The sequence below is a fragment of the Dioscorea cayenensis genome, chromosome 7 (assembly GCF_009730915.1).
Source record: "Dioscorea cayenensis subsp. rotundata cultivar TDr96_F1 chromosome 7, TDr96_F1_v2_PseudoChromosome.rev07_lg8_w22 25.fasta, whole genome shotgun sequence".
In the NCBI taxonomy this organism is placed as follows: domain Eukaryota; kingdom Viridiplantae; phylum Streptophyta; class Magnoliopsida; order Dioscoreales; family Dioscoreaceae; genus Dioscorea; species Dioscorea cayenensis.
In genome coordinates this window covers 12611306-12619349 of record NC_052477.1, presented here as the reverse complement: position 1 = coordinate 12619349, position 8044 = coordinate 12611306, and the positions used below count along the sequence as shown (strand labels likewise).

The 8044-nt window shown below is 44.0% G+C and overlaps 1 non-coding gene across 1 annotated transcript; it reads left to right on the top strand.

Moving 5' to 3' along the window:
- The first annotated feature begins 7417 nt into the window (after positions 1 to 7417).
- Positions 7418 to 7524, top strand: LOC120266090. Its single transcript, XR_005537934.1, has one exon. It is a non-coding gene; the product is annotated as a small nucleolar RNA R71 (small nucleolar RNA).
- Positions 7525 to 8044: the final 520 nt, after the last annotated feature.

Sequence of the window (8044 nt, the reverse complement as noted above, 5' to 3'; positions counted from 1 at the left end):
TTGGTATGATCGCCCACAAGTGTACGGGATCGCCAAGTAATACCCTGTGAGTGACACTGGGGTTGTAGTATTCCACGCAATCGCCAAGGAAGTATTATTACTCACTCTTTATCTATTATCTAGCCTACAATTCTTAGTATCAAGAACAAATGAACTAAAATAAAATAAACTAACTAATCTATGGCCGGGTAACTAGCACATAAATGTAAATAAACAAGGGAGTATCAAGCATGAGAAGGTAGTGTTTGGACAAGGAATCCACCTAGGGTTGCTATTAAGTCCCGAACTAAGATGAGTTAAAGATGCATTGATGATAATTGAGACCAAGAGACCTCGTGAGTAGATTAGCCCCAATCTCTCGGTGACTAACCCCTGATCCCATACGAATGTCAATCGGAATCTCCTCCAGATTAACACACCTATGATCGCATTAAGTTCTTGGAGTTCTCTAATAGGAGTAAACAAACTATCCTTCGGCTTAAACCTAGCAATGGAGGGCTACCAACACCCGATCTCTCGGTGTGTAGGCACAAGTATCCCCTTTCAATCTCTCCTAGATCTAGTACACGTGAGTAGGTCACATCTATGCATACAACTCATAGTAGAATTACGGATCTCTCCATATATGTAATTCTAGACATGAAAGCATGAAAGATTGAATCTCAAACAACCATCAAAATCAATGAAGAACAACATTCCAAGTTCATACACAAGATTAGCCCTAGGGTTCATCCAAATCCAAACACAACAATAAGTTAATCCCTCATGACAAGGGACACTTAAACAACATACAAAGAAAAGAAAGACAATAAAGAAGCAAGAAAACCCACTCTATGGTCTTGATCCCCTTGAATCAATGAAACCTTGAATGGTGATGCAATGGTGGCTTAGATCTTCACTCCAACTCCTTCTCCTATGGTCCTCTCCATCTTGGTGATGATGTGTGCTCGTTTCCACCAAGGATCGTCGCTGGAGAATGGCCGAAAGGCCTCAAGATTGTGTGGTAGCGGCGGCCTAAGAGGCCAAGAAGAAGTCCCCACCAAAAGTCCTCCAAGATCCCTAATATACCCTCCAAAATGGCCTCCATCCAGAGTGCCATGCCACTCGCTATGGAGCTCAACATTGACACTATTTGGGGTAGGCAAACTCCATCAAGTAAATATCTTCTATTATAGCTACAGTGATCATCCCGGGCACCATTGAGGCCGTATGCCATGATTAGATTCCTGACTCAAAACAATGGCAGCTACAGTGATTTTGCTACATGGAATACGCTACAGTACTGTGACATGGTTTTTCTTCTCTTTTTCGCTCGAATCATATCTTCGTTTCTTCCATGGCGTTCCCATGCCCTGCAAAGCATATAACATACGATTAAGCACAAAACGGCGCCAAAAACTTGACACGTCCAAAATATGCGTGTAAACTGCAAGTGCACGGGTGTCAAAGTAATAATACCCCGGTGAGAGGGTAATCGAATCCTCAGTGAAATAGTGCTTAGAACCACCAAGATTTCTATTTAACTAGAATGAAAATATGTTGATAGTGATGTGGAAACAAACTCAATGCAAATAAAAATAAGAAAAGATAAAGGAGGCGCAAGTAAATGATAGGAAAGGCAATCGACCATAAATGGAGTACCCGGATATTGTTCCACCTAGGACAATCGTTTCATGTGCAAGAACCCTCTATTATACTTCCTAATTGATGCAACAATGAGTCATAGAAATCCTTAATTACATGATCCCAAATCTCAGGTCAACCATGCCTAACTCTATACATGTCCCGGAGGAGAAATCGAACAATCTCAACACTTCACACTCGCATAGAATTGCAATAAGTTCTAGGGATTCCAAGTGATAAATCTCTTCCTAATTGTAGACATAACCCTTTGGTCTAGGCGGAAGGTCCCTAACCACAATTACGCCCTAGATATTAAGATCACTTTTCTGCGCTTCACTCCGTTGCACCAGCAACTAAGCCCAAGCGGAAGATCATCCCTTAGACCATTCACTCCATTGTGGCCGCAAAGAACTCGAGGAATAGAGGTAGAATTTAACACATCGGAGGGGAAAGTGGACGCTCCTGTACTTCTTAACTCACCCTCTCAACCCTCTCCAACCTAGGTTTGTCTAACACTCGTGGTGTGTCACTCACTCACAAGAGTTACCAACAAGAACTCTCAACCCTAGTGTCACTCTAGGGGAGTATTCATACAATCAAGCATATAAGATTGGAACTCACAATAAACATCAATTTTTTGAAAGCATAACAAAGAGATTCAATGAAACGAATACATCCTAGGGTTCACAAATACCCAAGTACCCACTAGAGGTTTAGCTCTCCATGGAGCAAAATACAATAGATAATGAAATCAAAGTATAGAGATGCAATCCACGAATGAATACCCCCTTGTGTTCTTATCGAAGGTCTTGTGGATTGGCAGTGTCTTCTTCAAAGGTCCCCTCGTCAAACCTAGGGCACACCTCGCCGGATCGGTGCCGATGAAAGCTCTCCTAATAGCTCTCTTCCGAAGGAAACGCGGTGTTGAAGGCCGTCAAACCTCTCCAAAGCCTCTCTAAACCCTAGCCGCCGGTGCCTCCAAAGTTGGGGAAAGGTGGAAGAAAAGATAGGGGAAAAGATAGAGAATTCGGGGTTGGATCGCGGCTTTTAAAGGGCTAGAATCGGGCATCCACACGGGCGTGTGGAAATTTCCACGCGCCGTGTGAATTCTGTGGAATTCTAATTTTCGGTGGCTATGAACAGTAAAATACTACAGTAACCTACTCTGCCAAAAAACACTCCCGAATCCACTTTTCATCGAGGCAACATAAACGGGCACAAGTTTATGCCGTATATCTTGCTATCAATAAACGGGTTCATTGGTGAAGATCTTTCTATCAATGCACAAGTTGGGATATGCAAATATGACTGCCCTTATGCCCTCCAAATCATTGTAATTGATTGAAATACATGGAGGTTGGCACACATTCACGTATCTTTGAGCCTAACTTGTGTCTTCGCATTTGTTCCTTCCAAGATTTCATCAAATAGTGCATTCGCGATCTACTTTTGGCTTCTTTTTCTTAAAACATAGCTTCATAACCCTACCTACACAAAAGAACACAAATACACATGTATTAGGGCTTAAACCTGATAGAAATAATGCTCATTGTAAAGAAAGAACACTTCACATTCTTAACACACAAGCACTTATCAGATGCTCTGTCAACGGAGGTGGCTTGGTCTCCATAGGTGCTGACTGAGGCTAGGAGTTAGGTTGGGAAGCCTCAGCATCATCACCCTCCTCCACGGTTATCTCTGGGGCCGGTAGAATCAGACCATAAACCACCGTCCGAATGATATAGACCATACCCATCAATCACATCGTCTCCAAGTTCAGGGGCACAGGTATACTCATCTTCTCGGCCCCGTGAATCCAACCCAAGAGACCCATACCCAGAGCTAATCTCATAATGTATGGGCCCAAGAAGATCGCTCCCAATCTGGCATACTAGTCCTGATGTCGAATGTACTCAGCGACGATGTGCCCTATATGGATCGATATGCGCTGCATCATCGAATACAAGTATAGAAGCTCCTGTCCGCTCAGAACGCCAGTGCTATCACCACAGCCATTCACTGACCTGCTCATGATAGCATGTAGATATCGATACGCAGGTCGGGAAAGATACGTGGCCTTGGACACCCCCGGCTCATACTGGCCCTGACCACATAATGCTTTGTAAGCTCTTTGCGGGGTCAAGGCTCAAGGATAATCTGTCGATAACTGAGAATACTCCTCAGTGTCTGTAAATACCTCCTCGTACAATCCAAGCCAAACTGAAAACTGAGTGATACTCAAACTATAGTGATGTCCAAGTGCTCTGAACTGAACTACGTCGAGGTCGTCGAATCTCGCATAGGATCTATCGAACTCAAATGATGACAGAACCTCCAGTGTAAGCTCCCTTATGGCTGGCTCTCTAATCGACAATAATTGCCTCCAACCACCCACTGAAACGAGATCCTTGACCTCATCAGCGAACTCATCCCCCTGTTGCAAATCTCTCAATATACTCGTGTCCAAGAACCGAGTCTGTCCGAACCAAAGTCTCGACAGATGCTCAAAACGAGCCTGATGGTCCGGGATAGTGAATCTCATGCTCTCAAGTCTTAGGAGACAATTCTCGCGATCACTTATCAGCTTGCTTCTTTGACTTGGGTGCCATAATCTGCAAAATTAAAAAGAAAATCGATCAAACAAGTTAATTAAGCATAGATGCAGAAATCCACACGGTCGTGCGGAATTTCCGCACGCCCGTGTGGATCCACAGGCCGTGAACAAATGCACGGCCACGCTTCAAACTCCACATATGCACCATTACAACACTTCTCCTTCGTTCTAAATATAAATAATCATTCTAATTGAAGAAACGAAGTATTATTAACTAGTTTCATCGATGAAAATGATGAATTTATGAAGGAAATCAAAGATAGGGCTTACCGAATAATCCTTCCAAATTGGTGATACGAGGTCGGGAAACAATATAGGAGTGCTATTAGACAAATGGAGGATATGAGGGTGAAGAGAAGTGATAATCCTTTTAGAAGGATTCACGCCTCTTGGCATTCTGTACATTTGCACGAGCCTGCGGAAATTACCCACACCCGTGCATCTCCACAGGGGCAGATGCACGTTCCTGTGTTCTCTGGGGAAAGCACTCACTGTCTCTGAACGCAAATACATGGCATGTTGGAAATACCCACACCGTTTGCCTGACCCACAGGGGTAGCTCACAACCCTGTGACATCTCTGGACATCCAAGAAAATTTGCTAAGTGTTCCTCACACCCGTGCAGAAATTCAGCACGGGCGTGGACATTCACAGGCCCAACTCACAGGGACAAACGCACGCCCTTGTGACTTCTCGGCATGGACAGAGCTCCTCTGCAGAGATTCGCAAGTGCGTGCGGAAATTACCCACGCCCGTGCGATTTTCACAAGGTCGACAACAGGGTCGAGTCCATGCCCCTATGTACTTTCGGGATAATCTGCCAATCTCTGTAGGAATTCACACGCCGGTGCGGAAATTACCCACGGGCATGCGAGAATCGCATGGTAATTTACAGGGGCGATTCCATGCCCCTGTGTCTTCTCTGGATGAGCTCGTAATGCAAATTCATGGGCGTGTGGAAATTCCACACGCCCCTGCGTTTTCTCTGGTTGCCTTAGAAAATTCTACAGGCTCTGCAGAAAATTCCTGAACATGTTTACACACTCAGAGCCTGTCCTAATATGCAAATTTTACCAGTGAAAAACATGAGAAATAGCTTAAACGACCCAACTTCGCCAAATCCACATGAAAACACACGATAACAATTCAAAACTCATAATAAAATCGCAGCACAAGTATATAAAAATCAAGACACCAACACTCAACACTTTATTCATGCACACACTAAACTACTAAACTACGAAAATAGTAAACACTTGGGTTGCTCCCAAGAAGCGCTTGTTTAATGTCACTTAGCTTGACGTACCTTGTCTTACCTCACGTGAACTCATAGATGAAAGTTGCCCTCTTACCCATGGCTTTAAACATGATGAGCAAAATCTCTTGATGGTAGAGGGTGAATTATCGGGCTTGGGACCACCTATTAATGGTTCATCCAACTTCTTCGGTTCATGCACGTCTCCAATAGCCTTGGAGCGTTTTCGGTGGCGTCTCCTAGCCCTCTTCAATTTCCGAAGCACCTTCTTCAAGATCCCCGGGGTAGATGGTAGTTCTTCCGTCGAACCAAGCATCATTACTTCTTCATTGTCCTCCTCTTGGTCGAATAGGCCTTCGTATGGATCCGGATTGAACATTTCCTGCATGTATTCATCAATAATCTCATTAGTAGTGTCTAGAAAATACAAAGTATCATCAAAATCAAGAGAATGTCGCAAGGCTTCAGCAAGGCGGTATGTGAGCTTGTCATCTCCAACTCTCAAAGTTAGCTCTCCGCCGTCCATGTCAATCAAGGCTTTGGAAGTCAGCAAAAATGGCCTCCCAAGTATCATTGGTACATCTGCATTCTCATGGACATCTAGCACCACAAAGTCTATAGGAAATATATACTTGTTCACCTTGACAAGCACATCTTTGATGATACCCCTCGGATGTCTCACCGTTCGGTCCGCTAATTGCAAAGTCATCCGAGTAGGCCTAGGCTCGTCCAAGCCTAGCTTTTGAAAGAAAGTGTATGACATGACATTGATACTGGCCCCCGAGTCCGCTAATGCCATTTCTTCACCTAGATTACCAATATTACACAGAATGATGAAGCTTCCAGGGTCTTTCTTCTTGTTTGGCACGTTCTTTTGCAAAACCGCCAAGCAAGATGCATCTAAAATCAATGAAGCACTCTCCTCTAACTTCCTCTTATTGGTCAATAAGTCTTTCAAAGAATTTTGCATACTTTGGCATTTGGGCCGATTCCTCAACAAAAGGAATATTGATGTGGAGTTGTTTGAACAAACTTAGGAAGTTCTTGAATTGTTCATCCCCTTGGTCATTCCTCAAGCTAGAGGGATAAGGGATTCTTGGCTTCAAAGGTGGGGGTGCCATCTCCTTCTCCTTGCTTGCTCCCTTCTCAACCTCTATAACCTCGGGTTGCGTGTTCATTCGGGTTTCTCAGTCGGAAGCTTACCCTCAACCTCATGACCACTTCTCAAAGTGATCACCTTCACATGCTCTCTAGGGTTGGTCTCGATGTTACTCGGCAAGCTTCCTCGTGACCTTTCTGATAAGGACTTCGCAATCTGCCCTACTTGATTTTCAGATGATTGTACAAACCTAGTTAAGGCCTTCTCCAAATCGTTCATTTCGGTCTCCAAACCTGAAACTCGGTTCTCCATGTTTGGGGCTTGTTGTTGGAAACCCGGTGGGCCTATGGCCTTTTGTGGACCTTGGTTGCTCCATCAGAAATTGGGATGACTCTTCCAACCCGGATTGTAGGTATTGCTGTATGGGTTTCCTTGATTCCTCATGCCATTACCCACAAAATTGACATTCTCAACTGAAGATGCATCACCAATAGAGATAAGGCAATAGGAGAAAGCATGCCCTCCACCACACTCAGTGCAAGTAGTTACGACCGCCACTCCATTCGAAGTTAGGAGATCTAACTTCTTACTCAATGATTCCACTTGAGCCGCCAATGAGGTTACTACATCTATCTCATGGAGACCGGCCACCTTTTTCTTCTCCCTAGCATTCTATAGGTAGTTGTTTAACCCCATTTCTTCAATTAATTGACAGGCCTAATCGGGGGTCTTGCTACCTAAGTTACCTCCTGCTGCCGCATCCAAGCGTTGCCCTGTACTCAGATTTAAACTGTTGTAAAAGGTCTGAACAATCATCCACTCTGGGAATCTGTGTTAGAGGCACTTTCTCAGGAGCTCCTTGAACCTTTCCCATGTCTCAAATAGAGACTCCAATTCTGACTGTACAAAGGATGAGATCTCATTCCAAAGCTTTGCGGATTTTCTAAGAGGTAAATATCGGGCATGAAAAGCTTCTACCATCTCCTCCAATGTGGTAATCGATGCTCTAGGTAATGAGTGTAGCCACTGCTTCACTCTCCCTTTCAAGGAAAATGGGAAGTCTCTCAACTTGATGGCATCATCCGTCACCCCGTTTATCTTCAGCATATCACACACCTCGAGAAAGTTCTCTATATGACTATTTGGATCCTCATCTACCAAACCATCGAACTGTGTGGATTGCTGTAACATGTTGTTTTTACTTTTGAGAATTGAATCATTGTCACACTTATCACTACTGATCTTTCACATATCTAAGAAGCGGATTAAGTGTTTTTATTCCCTAGTACCTGTGGATTCAATACCCGCTCATCCGGGATTATTACTTCGACAAACCCGTGCACTTGCGGGATATACGCAAGGGGATGTTTTACCTGGGCGAAAGGGTTAGATCTACACATAGGAATAGGGTTTATCACCTGGAATCCCTAGAGCATCTTGTAACTTTACACAA